At 38.8% G+C, this 19,695-nt stretch overlaps 1 protein-coding gene across 2 annotated transcripts in view; it reads right to left on the bottom strand.

The window, feature by feature from the left end:
* The window catches only part of SEMA5A (semaphorin 5A), a 313,648-nt gene that overhangs the window by 288,282 nt on the left and 5,671 nt on the right, over nucleotides 1-19,695 (bottom strand). For both annotated transcript variants that reach the window (XM_066559905.1, XM_066559914.1), the window contains exon 2: nucleotides 6,706-6,781. The gene's annotated coding sequence lies outside the window, so the exon portion shown is untranslated. The remainder of the gene's footprint in view (nucleotides 1-6,705; nucleotides 6,782-19,695) is intronic.

Genomic DNA, 19,695 nt, shown 5'->3' with positions numbered 1-19,695 from the left:
CAAGTCTTATTAACTCATTATTTTTAAAAAGCCCTAACTAGTACCTTACTCCAAGCAGTCCTTTACAAGTACTGTTTCCAGAAAAAAATCTTTCTTCCAGGCCCTTGCTTTACCAGAAGCTGACTCATGTATCAACACAAACCTACAGCTTTAACAGTAACACTGCAGTATGGAATTCAGCAGTGATGCATAAAACCTGTTTGTTTACAACCTGTTGGCCACTTCCATGCCAAGCACAAGACTGCAAACAGCTTTCGCTGCCACACCTAAGCCAGACAATAACCAAAGGGTTCAGAACACTATAGACATGTTGTCACAAAATACAAGACCTCCTTCTGTTTGTAGCTCAGATTGATTAATAATTAGTTAATTACTAATAAGTTTTGGAATTTTTTAAATTTTTTTAAAATATTTTTTTAAATAAAGGCTTGGCTTTGCTCATACATGCTATTTTCCCCTGCTCCTACACAGTTCAGTTTTCAGTTAGACAATTCTCTACAAAAACAGGAGAAAAAAATTTGTTAATAGTGCTTGATGTCAACAAAGATAGATGCAGAAGAAACTTTGTCAAAAGCACAACATATGATTGTACATTTTAGCACCAACTAGAAGACAGGGGAATAAAACCCAAATCAACTTTGCTGCAAGCATGAGAGAGGGTGGGACTCCATCATTCAGATGAGAAAGCAATTTATAAATAACGGAGGCTGACACTTTAGAGGATTAGTTACAGCCTCACTCCCAAGCCATTGCTGTAATGAAAGCACCTAGGAAGAGAGATGTACATGCTTGTTTGTTTTTATTACATCTCTTAAAGGCTATTTGGCTTTGTTTAGCTTCAGTTATCAAGGTCTGTAAACACAAGCTCCAAATTAGAGGACCTGTAGAACCGTGTAGAGCACATTTCAGTTACTGCAGTCTCTTGTTTCTGCCACAATCCCAGAGGTTTCCTGCAGCTAAGCCAGGGTCTCGCTTGTATGGAGACATCAGAGGAGGCACAGCCAGAGCACTGGGGCTGGCACAGGGAGACCTCCCCGCCCCCATGAGAGCAAGGCTGCTCAGAAGCTGCTATGAAAAATTTCACTGGACAAGCTCAGAGCTTACATAAACCAGCAACTCACAAGTGAAGAGTGAACATGACATCCACAGCCAGTGCCTACCAGTATCAGCATGGATCCAGCCTCAGCTCATCATGGATCCTGGATATCACCATCTGCCCACTGCCTACAGAAAACACTGGTGATTGGAGCCCAGCTTTGTATCACTAAATCCATCAGCAGAATTGGGCACTAGCATTGACAGTTGCAGCAGAGAATACAAAGAGCAGTTAAGTAACCAAGTTTCAGTCACTAACAATAAAAACAAAAAAAGAATAAATGAAAGTGTGAATATTAGGGAGAAATTCACAACAAACTATTTGCAGCTGAATAATCCAACATTACCTGCAAGCACTAGGGGAAGTGGGAAGGAAGAAAGAAAAAAATCACACAGAACAAATAAGATTTCTTAATGTCCTTTAATTTATAAAGGAAAAGGATTATAAAACTTTATTATGATTTATGTGCTCTCCTCATGATGTTCTATTGGATGCTCATGCTAAAGACAGGTTTAATGTTCAGCCACATTCTTTTAATAGCAATTGTAGTTTATGTTCCAGGACAAGTGCAAGTAGCTAATGATCCTCCTCTTATCGATTCTGCCTTGATGGAATGAAAACTCATTTTCCTGGTCTTGACACACAAAGCCCCTCTCTTGTATGTTACAAATATATACATATAAAATAATTTGGGTAGTGGAAAGCATTTAACAAGATCAGGACCAGCAGTATGGCCAGACATAAGGCCAAACAAAATCCCCTCTTGGCAAAGAAGTTTTGCGATCAATCCTTGCCACTTCACTACTACTGTAGCTGCTAAAATTCCTCTGGCTACAGGAATTCTACAGGGAAGTATTTGTTCATGGGATAGTTCCATCTTACTGTGGATTTGCTTTTAATAATCAAGTAATTTTCTGAAACTAAAAAAAATGAAACAGGTAGTGCAACAAAGTAAATATATGAGTGTAGTGGACAAAAAATTGCTCAATATGACCACTCTGTCACCCATGCTTTTTTCCTACCATTTTCCTACCATCAGTAAGAATTACCAGTTCAGACGACAAGCCAGAATACATTCAGGATATTCAAAACTCATATCTTCTGCTCAGAATTGGACCTCACCCCTTGGGTGCTCAGTCCAGGACACCAGTGATGAGTACATTTAAACCACAAGCTACAGATGTTAAACAGATTAGAAGCTGACAGAAAAATAAAAAAAAACTCATAGGAAAAATTTTCAGGGACACAAGACCTATTAGGATGCCTCGTCTAAGTAGCTGGACAAGTTATTTGAGACAACACAAAAAAATCTGCCTCCCCAACTGATAGTGAAGTGGGAACTCTGGATCCAATATTTCTCATTCGTAGTAGCAATGCTGGAATAGGCAAAGATACCGAGTCTCCTAAAATCATAGTTAGCTTTGTCAAAGAGGTACTCAACTGAAGCTTAAGGTGTCCTCCCACTATACATCAACTTTTGGTTATAACATGCTCTGGGGTAACAGACACTTACCTAGGAGTCCCATTCTGCATAGCTGCTAGGGAACACACACAATTCATCTCACTTTCCTTTTCATTATTAATTGTTAGACTTCTAACTCAAGGCTATCTTTATCTTACCCCAGTACCAATCTGATTAACGGATGCAAACCTTTCACCTTTCAATTACACAGTAAATTTTCACTGCTTCATGAAACTGATTATTCCTGTCATATCCTTACCCATAGATAACTTAAAATGTGTCTTCAGTACAGAACCAATTATCTTTGACGAATAAAGGAGGCATCCTTCCTTCTTATTTCCTTTGGGTCATCCTTTTTTTTCTACCTATCAAGTCCTCTTAGGTGAGGTCTTTTCACTGCAAGAACAGTGAAAAGTGAACTGCGAAACAGCACCATCAATCTCATGCTTTTAATATGTTACTCTTGGATTAATACTCTACTGGTTATATAGGACAAGTACTGGAAGCCCTCAAAAGTAAAAAGCTGAGATAGTCTGCAAAATGTGCTTGAAGAAGCTAAAGGAAAACAAACACAGTTTGAACTTGAGTGGTTGATTGGACGATCTGTTCCAGTCCCAAGCAACCTTCACTCAGTGACTCTGTGATAGCCACAACAGCTGTGCAGTGCCCACCTGGGTCAGGTGTGGTGAGGAACCACAGTGACACTCTGTAGAGAGGAAACACAGCCAACGTCCAGCACTCTTTTCCTGAATAATTAAATGCTTGTCTAAAAGACTACTTTAGAAGTAGCAGACTGCCTGGAGAAAGGATTTTTGCTCTCTGTTCTGTTAAGCTGGTTTCCAAAAGAGAAGTCAGCTTTGAATAAGTAATGCACACTGTGCAGTGTCTAGGGGTAAGTGGCTACATTTACTTTAAACACAGTTAAAACAAAAACATCCATGAGTTACTAGGCAATCAGGATACATTTTCTTTCACTACTGGATATCAAATGTCAGAAAGATCCTATGGAGTAAAAACAACAAAAACAAATTAAAAACAAAAAAATCTTCTAATGCCATTAAGAGCATAAAGACCTCAAGGTAAACTCATATGACACTTTAACATATAAGCATGAACAAAGAATTAAAGCATGAACATTTTCCACTCACCCTTTTTCCAAAAGACCATTCACACAAAAACAAATTCTCCTCTTTCTTCTCTTTTCTTTTTTTCTTTGTAAAATACGTCTCTGTTTGGGGAAGTGGAAACTTTCAAATGCACAGATGTTTGTGATTGCAGACTAGCAGCCTGCTGGGAGCCATTAATGGTGTAGAGAGTAAAGTTATTCAATCATCTATAAGTCACTTTTCAAAAGTGTTGCACTCAGTCGAGGGAGTGATTAATGGTGTCCAGCAATGACACAGATTACCCCCTGCCCATGCAAGCTCTTTGATTTTAATGCAGTTAAGCTACTGAAGTAAACAAACCAATTTGGGTATTCAACAAGCTCTTTCTCTCATTAAAAATTATTGACTAGACTAGTGGTAAAAGAATATTGCATATGTCCCCAAACTCAATTTGCCATTCTGTAATCATAGCAGCAATTACATCTGAAAAAAAAAAAAACGTTTAGAAATTAACAGTAGCAGAAAATGGTCAACCTTTCATTAAGGACTTTCATTATGGATTTTTGTGCATAACAAAATTAATATTTTCTAATCACCATGGTACAGCTAGCAAGCTTCTGTATGTTTCAAAGAGGCCAACAGCAGCTACAGTCACTGGGCAAAAGTTTCAGCAAGTAGTTGCAAATTTGCTGTCCAAAAGCAGACAGCCCTCTACTCCTCCCAAGCAGGCTTCCTGCAAATTGCAGGTCCTTCATCCCTCGAGAACACCTGCTACAGTTTGATGTCCAGCTGAGCTTGGCACTTCACGTCAGGGCAAATTTTCCTTCCCTCCCTTGCACAACCAAAATGATGAATATGAATGCAGCAAGTTGAATTATCAAGGTTGAGGCATTTTGTTTCTTTATTTAAATGTCATGTGCCCCATAATGATTGGAATTCACATTCTGGCAGTAAATTTGAGTTCACAATACCCGTGAGCGTATGGCTACCTTTGTGCTCCACGCACATTCAGTGACAGAGACAACGATCTCAGAAACCACAGGGAGACCCCAGGCACTTCGGCAAAGCTGAAGGCAAACCTCTGCCCAAGGAGTACTGGAGGGAGTACCCACCGTGGGCATGTCCTGATGACCATTTCAATTCTTTCTGAGGTGATGCAACAGGACAGTGCCCCAGAGCTATTTACGGTGCTAACACCACCAGCTCTGTGTGAAGTCCCCCACCAGGCCTGGCCCCTGACAGCTGGCTGCAGCAGTGGCTGTGACACGGCTTCCCGTGCCACACCACAGCCTCAGGTGCCACTTTACAGCACAGCTCAAGCACCTTCCCTGTGCACACCACAGCCTTAACACTTCTACTGCTCAGAAGAAGTGTTACTTTCTGTTATTCACACAGTAGCAACATTAAAAAATTACAAGACTTCATCTGAAGTGGAGCTGACAGCATTGCCATCCTTGGTTTTAGGAAATGTCACTGGACACGTATTTCACAATACATCAAAGACTGCTTTCAAACCTTCAAACAGTTATCCAAGTCTCATTTCTCATCACATTCCTCCCAACAAATTGATACCAGCCTTCCGCATCTTATGTCTGAGAACAACGTATCCGTTTCCCATGCATCCTGATCAGCCTCTTCACTCTGAACTCATTCCAAACCCATCTCCTAACACCCTGCTACTTCCTGACCACTCCTCTCAACCTTTCTTTTATCCTTCTCACACAATTTTTAATGCTTAATCTACACAAAGCCACTGCACCCCAACCTGATAGGAACTTGGTAAAACCTGCTTAAATTGAAAAAAAGAGCAATGGATGGCAGGGAGAATTATTTCCCTTCAGCAGTACAATACATTCAGCATGCAAAAACTATAATAATAAAGACAGATTCAAGATCAGGACAAATAATACAGTTCACATACATATATCTGATGAGCATTTTAAGCTCCCAGTGTCTCGTGGTACAGGACTCCTACCAGACAGTAGATGTTACTGTCTGGTAAATGTACAGAGGAGGGACAATCTATGAGACGAAAAGCACACAGAAGTGACAAAAAGAAACAAAGCTTAACAAACAGGAGTAGTATTTTATTTTCTTTATCAACACATAATTTGGGGCGGAGGGTGGGAGATGGTTCCAGCCATGTCATCCTCAGAACAGATATAATCCATATCTGGAAGGCCAAAGGCTTGCTCCAACTGATACTATTATACAGCATTAGAAAGCAGATTTTTGTCACCACTCCCAATTTTCACATGTACTCCAAAACATGGGAGAACTTACAGTACAGACTGTCAAAGTCAGTATGTAACAACTATAACCATCCAGGTTACTTTTACCTTATTTCTAACATTCTCATATATCAATTTACTAACTCCTCTGTTGTACTTAATATGCAAAGAAACTTGCAAGGTTCTAATTAAAAATAATCACATATTTCCAGCTAGATGTATCTGCATGTAGCATTGGTTCCAAAGACAAAGTGAAATATAAGAGAAATGTGTTGACTTGCTAATGCATTAAAAAAGAGTTTATATTATTACAGTATGCTTCCTTTTTCTTTGTGCCCTACTTTCTGGTCTATTAAAAGATTTCTTTGCTTTTTAATTTAAATTATCTTCTTTTTACCTTTTCTTTATTTCTTAGTTGACAGGATATTATTACTCCTCATGGAGAATGCTCTTCGATACATAAGACTACTTTAAAGCTGCATTTAATTTTTCTCACTCATTTCCTCACCTGAAGCAGTGGCAATGCTATCTATCCTATTCTTTCAAAGGAGCTTCATACACAAATCAAACCTAAAGAAACAAAACCAGAGCATTAATTGTTACTGTAAAACAGAACTGAGCTATGCAAGGAAGCTACAGATACTGAAATCTAGAAATCTGAAGTCAGCATGAATGGATTTGTGTCAGTTCCACTACAACTTTCTTATTTGACCTCTGCAAAACATCCCTTGGTTTAATGCAAAGGACAATGTAGAAAAGGCACACGGGGGTTTTTTTTTGTCGAGATTTCTTTGTTAAAGCTGTCCTTACCTCTAGCACATGCAGCTTCTTACAGCTTCATCTTGAATGATGTCTTCTCAGATAAAAATCTTCTCCAGTCTGTAACCTGTCCACAAAAGTTGAAAAATTTCATTGTTTTCAATTATGTTTTGTAGAAAGTGGGCAAAGGTGATCTGACAGCATTGAGATAACAGCAGACTGTTTAGAAGTCAATAAATGTTGTTAATGATTTCTATGCCTGATAGCTAAAATTGCAATTTTAGCCTCCTAACAGAGTCAGGAGGCTGCAAAGAACTCAGTAAGGCACCAGATAAAGAAAAAAAGCCCCCTACTGCTCAGTCAATAACCACTCTGAAATTATAAAAGCAGAAAGACAAGCCATTTTCTGAAGGCAGTCCAGGTGTTAATCATACAAGGAAATAGCTTAAGGCATAACTTGCTTTTCTCTCCCTCATCGTTTTTCTTTTTTAAATAAAAGCTTGTTTTTCTCACAGCAGTGTTTACATACAGCAAAGCAGTGAGTTCTTACAAAATATCACATTTCAAATGTCGTTCAAGCTGTTTGTCAATCTGTCCTAAAATGTCATATCATAAAGAACTAGCCACATTTTCTACTTCTCATGCAAGTCTCCAGTTGTCACCTAAACAAGAAAGAGAACTTTCTTCCCCACATCTAAAGCATATTTGTCTAAAATTAGTGCAAAAACTCACAACACTATGGGAATAATTTACTTCTGTGAAGCTTAAATCCTGCTTATAAAAAGAGATGTGCCATCTAAGCCACAGATGTGGTTGTTCAGAGAGATGAATCAAAAATGCTTTGCCCGCACAGGGTGCATTTACTGAGAAGCACAGAGGCTGAGGGGGAAGAGGAGTCCATGAATAAGCTCAGCCTTCAGAAGTTTTCTTTCCTCTAGCCCCCATCTAGGCCAGCACAACTGCTGCAGTTGAAATAAGCATTAAAATAGTCATTTTCAGGGAAGGGGCAGAAGGTGCTGTTGGCTTTTTTTTTTCCTAAGTCTTAGAACATAGAAGAATTTAGAAAAATTTTGGTATCTCCAGTCTTTCTTTTTATAAAATTCTGGTTATCTTAAATGTGTTTTTCAACTGTTCATGTTGCTGTTCACACTAACACTAGAACAGCATGGGATTTTTTTCTTAATCAGAGTATTAGAATCTTATTAGTGCTCAATTTTTAAAATTATTTTTAAAATAAGTTCACTGAACTTGGACATAATTGACCTATTTACCCATACAGCACCTTCCACTGAAGCACTCTGAACTCCTTTACAAAAGGTTTCACAGGCTTGTACATATTAGTTTCTCTCTTAGACAGGAGACAGGCATTATAGGCCCATATTTTTCTTAACCTGTTATTTATGTGCCTTTATAATAGGTGTCATGCTAAGACAATAAGTACAACTTCATTAGATCTCATGACACAGCATTCAGCTTTCCCAAAATTCATCCTGTACTGAATACTTTCTTAGAAGGCTCATTTTGGTGCTTGCACTTCTCCACATACATCAATTTCACTTGGAAAGTAAACCAGATGCACAGAACTCATTTCTGCTTCCAGCTAATGCACTAAGTTTCACTGTGGCTGCTGCCCTTGTAACACTGTTCACTTTCATGGCTGTAACATTTGCTCCTCCAAGATGCAAATAAGCAGCAGAGATCCTTGTGACACCACACCACACTACAGACCCATTAATGCCAGATTTATACTGGAGAGCAAAAGCTTACTTTTCTTCCTGATTTTTTTTTTTTACTTATTGTTCCTACAATAGCAAAGACTTATACGTAAAAATGCAAACTTGCTTGTGCAGGGGTCTTCCCTGTCAGCTTTTTTAAAGCACAAGTGCTGCTCAGTCTTATCACTGTTTTGAAGCCTACCAGTGGTCTACAATGGCAAATAAACAGAATAAGCTTCTGCTATGAATGTTTGGAGAAATCACACTTCTATCTTACCCACTGTACTCGTTGTGTCCCCTTCAGTACACATGAATGGCTTTCTCTTCACTCTAGTCATGAATATTACACTAAAAATCTATCCTCTTCATCCCAGCATTACCTAAACTCTTACAAGTGAAAACAATGAAAATATCAGACATCATCTAAATTAAGAATGAATAATTTCTTTTATCACCCAAGAAACTGTTGGAATACTCACAAGTATTCAATATGACAAGGAATTGCTGTTAAAAAAAACGGTGACCAAAGCAATAAAGATCTGCAGATGAATCTGAAAATGTGAAGCAGCAGTCTCTCACCTTACAGACCATGTTAAAAAGTCAGAAGTCTATTTATAACCTCCAAACCATTAAGTAATACTCTCTGAATAAAAAAAATTATGATTGCATATAGTTAAAATATAAAAACTAAAGGAAACCATCTTTTTCCTAGGTGTTTGTCCTCTAAGAGGATATTTACATACACACAGAGTTCTGTCGTCTCTCTCCCACACCCTGCCCACACACATACAGTCATCTACAGAGAGAGTGAGAAACATATGCTTGTTTCCCTATCTGAAAACAAACACAATAACAAACACCTGTACTCAGTAATTATGTCATAAGAAAAGTCTATCTTATTTCTACAAGTCATTCCAGTGGGCTTTAAAGAAACCTGCTGCCCACAGTTATTAAAAATCCTGTGTCCTGGTATTGCTCCAGAATCAGGAAGAAGAGGGCAGAATAATGGAAAGAAAAGGTCAGAGCAGACTTTCCCCATATGACACTCATCAGAACCTATTGTAATTTGCATAAATATTCAAGTAATTAATCAAACCATAATACCCGAGCTCTGTTTCTCCTCAAGCTTTACATTCCCCTAATGCACAGATAGAACTTTTTTCAAGCTTATTTGGCCAAACTCTACTGGAATGCTACAAGCAAAAAAGAATAATGTGAAATAAATCACACTCAAACCTGCCAACTGGCTGTGTGTTTATATGTATTATCAGAAAGAAGTCAGGATCTACTAATACTCCCAGCTGAAGTCAGCTGGAATTGTGACACTGACTTCCATTCACGCAGAACCATGACACTAAACATCTCTGGCTAAGGCTTTTTTTTTAAGTCCTATGAAACATGTCTCACATTTTGATGCCATATAAAGAACCAGAGTAATAACAGTAAGGTAGCCTTGCATAAAACCATAAAATGTTTAAAATAAGAATGCTGAGATGTGCTTGAATAACAGAGGGTGCTGAATACAATTTAGTGCATGTGACCACCTGCAGTACAATATCCAGGATACAATGCTAAATTTAGATTTCTGGATGAATGCCACTGTAGGATATGCTATTTTTACTAAGTTCTGACATGTCTGTCCAATGGCACATCTCCATTTCTGAAGTGGTACTGAAAGGCTATTAAAGCTTCCAGTTACCACTTGGCTCAAAACTGAAAATTATGAGTACTTTCACCAAACCGTTCTTCACATTCTGATTGACTTTACATAATAGAACGTACAAATAAAAATAAAACAAATACCTAAAAGTATAACTAAAAAAGGGCCCTCTCGCCCTGAACCCTCTCATCAAAACACAAAATAATAGTATTTTTTTATATATTAATGCAATTTTCATTTCAATGCACAGAAAAAAGATACAGAAGTAGCCTTCTCCTTCTAGGCAGACTCTCACACGTGTCAAAATAGAACCAAAAATGTAACAAAAAACCCCATGCTGATACATGTATCACTGTATTTCACATAATAACATGTATTTTGGGGGCCACGAGTCATCAAGTTTCAATTTAGACCTGTAAGCCACAAAGTACATTGAAAAAATCCAGCTTTACATATGGTGGGGTTTTTTTGTTGTTTTTTTCTTTACATATGAATACAGAGATTTTTCCCAAGGAGGTATTTTTAGCAAGGTTATAGGGTTAGCAAGTTTGGAATGAGCTTTAGCAGTTTAAGATTTCTATCTTTCTACTCACATGTGCTTCTTCCCTCTCTCCTGCCATTTTTCAACAGGTAGAGTTCTGAGAGAGATCTTCCATTATGACAGATTTAATACATATTTAATAATAGAGACTTAAATATGGGCATGGTATTTGGCATGCATCCTGAAGCAAACCATAAGACACGTCTGCCACTCTCCAGTGAGGACAACACAGCAGGCAGGGAGAAATGTCAGCCAGAAACAGTTACATGAAGCAGAAGACCCCCTGAGAATGAAAAGGTCTTTATTTATTAAATCAAACGCAAATCTTTCATTCTAATACTTCTCATCTGTTTTTGTGGATTTTCTCAGGTATACTTAATTAAATCCACTCATCAACACCAACTTTGCTCAAAAGAGCAATTAATGAATATGGCACAGAAGCAGCTTAGCCCTGGAGGAGTCTCTGACATTTGTTTGTAGTGAAGACTGTTCATTAATTGCTCCCCTCATTCTAAACCTCTAAATGATATTTTTGACACAATACCACAAGTCATTGTGACTTATTTCTCAAACTAGCAACATCTGCACTATGTTAGGTTAATAAAACTACCTTTGAAAGGTTTTCAAGAAGATATTTAAAGACACAGAGGAAAAAGGAAAGTCTGGATGTGCTGACAGTGGAATAAAGAAGCTACATTGAATTTTTAATTATTATCTCAGAGTATACTTTGTATTACAGATAATTTAAGCAAATATTTTGTGTTCCATATTCTCCACAATAAATAGAACTCAGGCAAAAGTCCGCCATCATTTTCCAACCTATTTCAACTGTGTTCTCACACCAAACTAAGCATTAATAAGTCTCCTGATGATCGTAAGTTCTCAGGCAAATAAAAATATTGGCTTTTTGACTGCTTTGGTAAAAAACATTACATTTTTATTTTTCCAGAAATAAAAGGTGGAGAGTAAAGAGTCTGGGTTATGAAGCAGCCACACTAAACCAAAGACCTCTGTCCAAGATATAAAACAAAGTTGTTATCATTTCACACTGAGTGTATGCTTTAATTTATGGGATGGTTTTGCTGATCTCTTTTGGGTACCACAAACCAGGATGCATTTCATAAGTTTGAAAAATTAACTTTTTTATTTATGTTTATTTCCATAACACATATATAGGATCATATCATCCACATTAGACTTCTACTGCAAAGCAGATAATAATTCACAAAAAAACCCCACAAAACAAATGAAAAACAAGGTACATGGAAGTTCATACCTGGAGAACAGCTGAAAGCCCTGTGGATCCACAGACCTTCAACATGCAAAGGAGAACCCTGTCCACCCTCAGAGCTGGTGACATTACTTCAATTAGCCTGACCCAGTTTTCCAACTTGGAATTTGGTTTCTGTAGTTCCTATTATATAGCAACTTCTCCTGCCTGCCAGTTATTGACATTAACACAGCCATCAAGCTTCAAGCAGCTATGTGTGTGAGAAACTCTGTTTTAGCATTCATTAGCTAATTGTGTACCTCTAAGCACTTAAGAAAAGCAGTGCAGCAGCAGTGGAAATGGTTAGCTGGCACCTTGGTTTTTGATCCAGTCCAAAAGGAGTCTGATGCTGGAGCAGTCAGGGTGAGACTAAGAAGGTAACACTGTGCTCCCAGTGGGGTGCCAGGTGTGTATACAGTGCTGGAGAGAAGGGAGAAAGGCTTTCACAATTTTGCAGTTGCCCATCTACTAGCTCCCACCATATTGCCCTCCTATGGCACACAGGCTCTAGTTTCCTCTGAAGCCCTTTATTCCCACTCACCCAAAACATCCTATCCCACCTGTTATTTCTACCAGCTGTTTCTCCCCACCTACATCATTATCTTTGCTCCTTGAAAAATCCCGACCCACCTACATCATTGTTTGCTCCTTGAAAAATCCCCACCCACCTACACACCAGCAGCTGCCCTTCTCTGTCCTGAGCTTCAGGACACAAAGCAGCAGGAAAAAAACTGACAGCTCTGTGAGTGCCAGCAGGATCCTGCCAGCCCAAGCCCCCTGCTTGCTCAGAGTTCAGTATTGACAGCAATACACTCAGCCTGGGCTATGGGAATGCAGGAAAGGTGACCTGCATGTCTTGGATGTGATAGCACTAACAGGACATTTGGCAACCTCCTGATGGCAACCTTCAGCTTGCTCACAGACACAACTTCCCCTGCTGGGACACCATCTTGGCTGACTCACTGCAGAGTGAAAGCAGAGAAGAGTAATTCCACCGAGTTACAAAATTCACAACAGGTTCTTACCATTGATGGATTAGGCAGAGAGGAATCAGCTAACAACACCAGCACTGATAGAGAACTATTTGTTCATTAATACATTTACACACATTTAACCCAAAGCAGAATGCTGGAGTGCCCCAGCCCGCCTTACGCCTTGGGCATTATCCTGCACAGGACAGATCTAGATCTACAAGAACTGAGCCAAATTACTAAACAGTAAAGCAAGGGATATTCTGATTTGGCTTGGCCTTAAAATGTACACACAGCAAAAAGGAACTCAACAGAGCATAAGAGCTCATTTTATTAGCATTGCTAATCTAAAACGAAGATAACAAACAGTGTAGAACTTTTATTTCCAATTTTTTTTATAATGAAGTAGTGCTAAATGTCAACCCTCAATATTCTACCCCTCTTCATTAACATTAAGCAACCTAACGTTTAATTAAGAGCCCTACAAAAGCAACATATTACAGCACATTATCTTAATTACCATACTAGGACCTACTGATGCCACTTTCAGAACTACAGCTGCAGTTTGAGGCAGCAGAACCTGAAGAATTTAGAAATTAAAACATAACAACTGCACTTAAATCTTACAGAACACAGACACGTAACCACAGCCTGTAGTAAGAGCATGGCAAAATATACCATCAAATCAGAGTCAAACTGTGGAGAAACATTTGCACTTACAAAGTGTTCATCAGCTTTCAGATAAGTATATGTATACATTAACATAGTCCAATTAGCCTGTCCATGTTTCTGGTTCATCTAAATTAACGTAACTTCATAATTTACAAAAATTCTTCTGATTCAATTATATTTTCTGAATCCAGTTAAATCATTTAATCACATCTGCCTTTAAAAGATCCCACTAATAATGAAAGATTAATTCAAATGGTATTTCTTTTATTAACTTTTTTTCATTCCCCAGCAAATGTTGCAGTCCAGCTTGCCAGAATAAAGTTAAGAAGCTTATGAATTTTGGATATTACACAATCAATATTTGATACCAATATTTCTTTGTTCTTCAAAGAGATGAGCTCTTCAGAGCTCAAAATAAAACTATCAACTATCAGAACAATGTCCAGATCTCTGTTTCAATTCACTTTGTCTTCAGAACAATCTTGCACACTAACCACTGGGCTGAAGCTGATAAGTTCTTCCCAGCAGAAAGGCCTCTCTGTCCTTCCACTATTACATTGTGGGATACTACAGCAGCAATCTGAAAATACAAATGAAGACATTATTATCTATTATCTAGCCTGTGCCACTACTTGACAAACTAGAATAGACTGCAAAACTGAAGTGAATGCATGTGTGTAGAGAGGGAAAAACACGCCTACCCCCAAGCAAGCACTCCTACTGTAAGGTGTAGGTAATTTTGACCATTCATAGAGTAAACCAGATTCAATGGTTTACTCTATGAATGGCTCAAAGAGGAAGCATTTATAAATTGTATTTTCAAGGAGTTCTTTAGAAAATCACAAGTGTCACAGATACATTTTACTATTAATATGAATCTTTTAAATTATAGATAAGTTTTATTGTAAGGAGGGAACATTACTATGAACCAGTTATCTAGCTAGAATAATTTTGGTCACTGAGCCCCATCCAACAATTTCTACACAGAAATTATTGCTCAAATGAGTTCTGTCTAGCACATTGTTCATTTAATTCATATACATTTGTCACACATTACTAAAGTAACTATCAACACTGTAGTTTTACTCCAGATATGTGTTATACTTCATTTTCCCTTGATGGGTCAGAACCTTGAATGAATGGAACATGTGACCTACAGGTTACAGGCAGCTGCCTGTAACAGAAATGCCAGAGGAAGGCAATTAGCTTGTGTCTCCAGCTTGCTTTATGCCACACAACATAAGACACCAGAATCCTTAAATCATGAGATGATTAGGTTTGGAAGGGACCTTAAAGATCATAGAACCATTAAGATTGGAAAATACCTTCAGGGTCATTTATTCCAACCTTTGATGGAACACCCCCTTGTCCACTAAACACAGCACTAAGTGCCACATCCAGTCCCATCTTGAACACTTTCAGAAACTGTGACTCCACCACTTCCCTGGACAGCCCATTCCAATGCTTAACCACCCTTTCAGTGAGGAAATTCTTCCTGATGTCTGACCCGAACCTCCCCTGGCCCATCTTGAGGCCATTTCCTCTTGTCCCATTGCTAGTTGCCTGGGACAAAAGGCCAACCTCTACCTTGCTACAACCTCCTTTCAGATAGATCACCTAGTCCCAAACCACCTGCCATGGCCAGAGAACCTTCCACTCGACCAGGTTACTCAGAGCCTCATCCAGACTGGTCTTGAACACCTTCAGGGACTGGGAGCTCACAACCTCTCTGGGCAATCTGCTCCAGTGCCTCACCACCCTCACTCACAGCAGAGAATTTCTTCCTAATATCTTATCTAAATCTACTCTCCTTTAGCTTAAGGCCATTCCCTCTTGTTCAGTCACTACGTGTCCTTGCAAAGAGTCCCACTTCAGCTTTCTTGAAGGCCCCTTTTAGGTATTGTGAGGTGCCACAAGGTCTCCCCAGAGCCCTCTCTTCTCCAGGCTGAACAGCTCCAACTCTCTCAGTCAGTCCTCACAGGAGAGGTGCTCCAGCTCTGCTTTCCTCTGGACTCATTCCAACAGGTCTGGAAACATTACAAACTTGGCAAGACTTAGCAGTAAATCTTTCAGGACTTACCGAAGTAGAACTTTGAGTAAAGAAGGTTTAAAGAAAACATAGTTCACAGATGATATTTAAATACAGACTCTACAAAATCTTTTCTATAGGACTGCAAGTATGAAAATATGACTGCCAGAAGTATGAGAAGTATCTTACTATTTCAATGAGTCTGAATATTGACTTGGATCCTTCACTTCCCATGCTGAGCTACAGTGGAATGCACTGGGAGTGATCTTGCCAGACAAAACTGATTCCATCCATAGATGCCCTGGGGCAAGGATGCTATACTTCCATTCACTTTTGAACACCTGGGTATATTCCCCAGAAAAACTGGACTATGGAAAATTGATGCAACAACTTTCTCTGTTGATGAGTTCCTGGGACCAACATGCAAGTGTTGTCCAGAAAAACTGGATTCATTACCCAGTGTGTAATAAGCCAATAATTACACACTCAGGGGAGACATTGCTTATTTATTTCAGAGTTGCACAAGCATGGGTGCTCAGTGATACTACTCAAATCAAGCATGCCAGCCATCAAAATTTTTTACTATTTATACATTTTAGCAAACAAAGGAATTAGTGTTCATTGGCTACAAGTTACATACTTCTCTTATTAATTAGTATTCTTTCTATTGGTAAATTATTCTCTTGCTTCCCATGCTAATTAGTCCCATGCTCAGTGCTTCTCTTCTTTTGAGTCACAGAGTTTCTTGGGTCAGCAGTATGTGAGTTGGTGGCCGCAATCTGCCCATGCCAGAATTACCCTTTACCCTGACAGAGCTGATTTCAGCACAGTTGCTTTGTTAGTTTCTTCATTGTCTTGGGAGTTCTGCCAGATGTCTTCATGGCTCTTAAATTCTGCATCTGTGTGTTCACTATCAGTGGTACATCCTTCTTCCCAAGCTTTGTTAACCTCCCCCTAGGTCTGAGATCACTGCAGCATGTCCAGCCCTAAACCTTAACAAGGCAATTCTACCAACAAGTAATTTGTTCTTCTAACACCTGGACATCACTTAGAGCTTGCCTGTTAGCTGCTCTCTATTTCATGGATTACAACTCCCTCCTTGTTGATTAGGCTTAAAACTATAGAAAGATGAAACATCAATGAACATTCTCTCTTCAGAAAATTTTACATATTCCACATGTTGCAACATAAAGACTACAGTTATAAGCCCAAATGCTGTTTAAATGGTGAATCTTGGGAACTACTGTGGCAAAAAGGAGCCAAATAAAAGATTTCAGAAGAAGAAACCACTAGTTTGTATACTAGTTGCCATTGCTAAAGCTGAAGAGATTATCTTCTGCTCCTCACTTTCTCCCTAGTCAGCTGCCTGGCAGAGCAATTCCAAACTCACTTCAATCACAATATGACAGGTAAATTTGAAAAATATAATACTAAGTCTTGTTAACTCAAATCCTTCCCATTCAGTCACAAAAGTAAGGCTCCTGTGAGCACTCCAGTTCACACAACCCTAATGATTTTAGGGCAACTATGACAATTATGGAAGTAAAACCAGATGCTACTATTAAGCCAAAGGTTGTGGTTTTTTTCTCTTCTTAATATTTTGGGATGAAAGGTGGCATTAAAGTACCTAAAAGACAACATGAATGATATTCAGGAACAGACAATTTTTTTTGAAGACTGATCATTCCAATTATCAACTATCTATAGATATTAATACAAACACAGAAACACTCTTCTTCAAATGAAGATTGATTTGTAGAAAATAAGTTTTTATGTGAAAGCAAGAACATTCAACACGTGCAAAATTTCTTTTAATGCTTAGAAAGTTTTAGTCTCTAAATACTCAAGAAGGAGAAAAGGTACCCAGACATCATAAAGCAACACTTTTCACAATGTAGAAAGGGACAAGAGAAGACAAGCAACCAACTTAGCAAGAAGCAAACTAAAGCTCCTAGTTAAAACCAGAAATCTCTAGATCCTCAGGTTTCATCTGTAATCAGGTTCTCTAGACTAGATCTACAGCTACGGATAAGTCTTTGAAGGTGTCAGTGTGTGCAGAGAGCTGGGAACAGGCCTGGTGTCAACTGCTCCACTTACTTTGCATGCCATTACCAAAATTTTCAGTGTTGGCACTGTTAGAAATTTGGGGCTTATAAAAAGGGTCAAGGTTGATGAAAGTAACAGGGAAAAAAAACCCCAAACCTCTTGTTTAAATTACTTTTTTACGGGAAATGCTAAATCCCAAAAATGAAAAACACATGCAATTATAAATCAGGTCTGGTTTATACAGAATTCACAGTAAATCTGAAAGGTAAGTTAAGCATATGAACTGTTCCTCACAAACTAACAAATGGAGTTCCCTATATTTCCAGTTAAACAAGTCTTATATTTCCTCTTATTAAAATATTAGTGATATGCCTCCACAGCAAACCAGTTCTTTTTTTAGCCTTTTGGTAAAAAAACAATTACAACACAGCAGCTCTACAAGTGAAGCTGAAGGACAAGCTTTGTCAACAGCCATCCTATAAAAAGACTTACGTGTCCTTTTCCCAAGAGGCAGAGAACCATTGCCAGCAATGAGTTCACAGGGGTACTCTAAGAAAAATAACATGCTTGCTCAAGTTATTTTAAGAGCACTTTATGATTGTGGGTTTCAGAGAAAAATATAAAGGCTCAAGTTAAATATTAGAATTAAGTGTTTACCTCTAGTTCAAGATTATTTTTCTTCAAAATTCAATACTGATCTCATTGGCCTTCAGATTAAATAAATTTGCAAAACAATCTCCCTTGACAGATATAGATAAGTGAGCAAAAATGGAATTTTCTAATCAAACCTACTTGCAAACTCACTTAAAGAAAGACTACTGGAGGAAAAAATTAAGTTCCCCCACCCAGACCATTAATTTAATGTAAAACAATAGACAACAATGCCAAAAAAAACAGCAATTCAGCTCTAGAGCCCAGATCTCTTTTTGCTATTGTTGATGGTTGCACTTTTTTTTTGTAACCAGCCATTAAAGGATGATGCCCAAGCTCCACTGAGTTGCCTTCTATATTAAAGATTCAGCTAATGCATAGGCAAAGAGTCTGACACTATGCGCTTAGGAAAGCAACAGAAGATAAACTGGAAAATCCAGCAACTTTCTTGGACAATTCAAGAAAGTCTGTAAACTCTGACCAAGACTTACAACAGAATTACATCAGTTAGACAAGTCTCCCGAGGCCAGGGTAGCAGCATTTTCAGACTTCTACCCATATGCATCAAGAGAAGTTTTTCTTCCCACAAACACCAATTTCACCTTTTGTGTGTCTCTAGAACTGTACACGTGAACTCATGCTCCTGGCACATAAATGTAGAAGGGTTTTGAGGCTTTCTACTATCAATTCCAACAGCATGCATCAGAACCTATTACCATTTTTCTGTAGAATAAGGACTGGCAGACAAGCTCTGGAAGACTGAACTTCAGTATTTAACAGGTTATTACCCTGAATTTTCCCACTTCTGACACACTCAAGGGCAGTGCAACGAGGCGTTGCCGCTCAGGTACCTCGCTCCTCAGGAGGTGAGTTTAGACTGCTGCTAAAGACAGGCATAAAGCTGTGCCTCAGTCCATTGGCAGCCTCCACAAGAGAGCTTGCTGCCTGTTATAAAGCTGACATTAAAAAAAGCTGTCTGGGTACACTCTAAAACACCGAGGCAAAATCCTCCACATTTCATCGTTATTAGAATTTTATTCTGCACACACAATCCTCTTCTCCTTCCTCACCTGACAATAGTGACTGCACACCTGCAGTTACACTGAGATCAGAGCCTGTGGGGCCTTACTGAAATTGGTGGCCATGGCTACTTCAAAGGCAAAGCATTAAGAGGATCAGTTCCCTAATACTGTTTACACTCTGGTTCCACATAAAATAGCTACGCTGGCACAACTAAAAGGACACAGTAGGCAATGGCCTGACACAGTCCTAGAATTTCCAAGGAGGACAACAAACTACAACAGCACTCTCTGACTCTCTGATGGCACAGCATCCTCCATCTCTATCTGCCTGCCTTCAGGAATCACGGCACACCATGGTGCTCAGGTCACAAAGAGAAGTTGTCAACAGCGGACAGGAATTAAGGGGGTTCTCTGCTCGGTTGGGTTTTTCTGAAGTATTTTATCAAGTGAGAGCTAGGACATGG

The sequence above is a fragment of the Molothrus aeneus genome, chromosome 1, assembly GCF_037042795.1.
Source record: "Molothrus aeneus isolate 106 chromosome 1, BPBGC_Maene_1.0, whole genome shotgun sequence".
Taxonomy (NCBI): Eukaryota; Metazoa; Chordata; class Aves; order Passeriformes; family Icteridae; genus Molothrus; species Molothrus aeneus.
The sequence above is the reverse complement of the archived record's forward strand: the minus strand, read 5'-3'. Positions and strand labels throughout refer to the sequence as shown.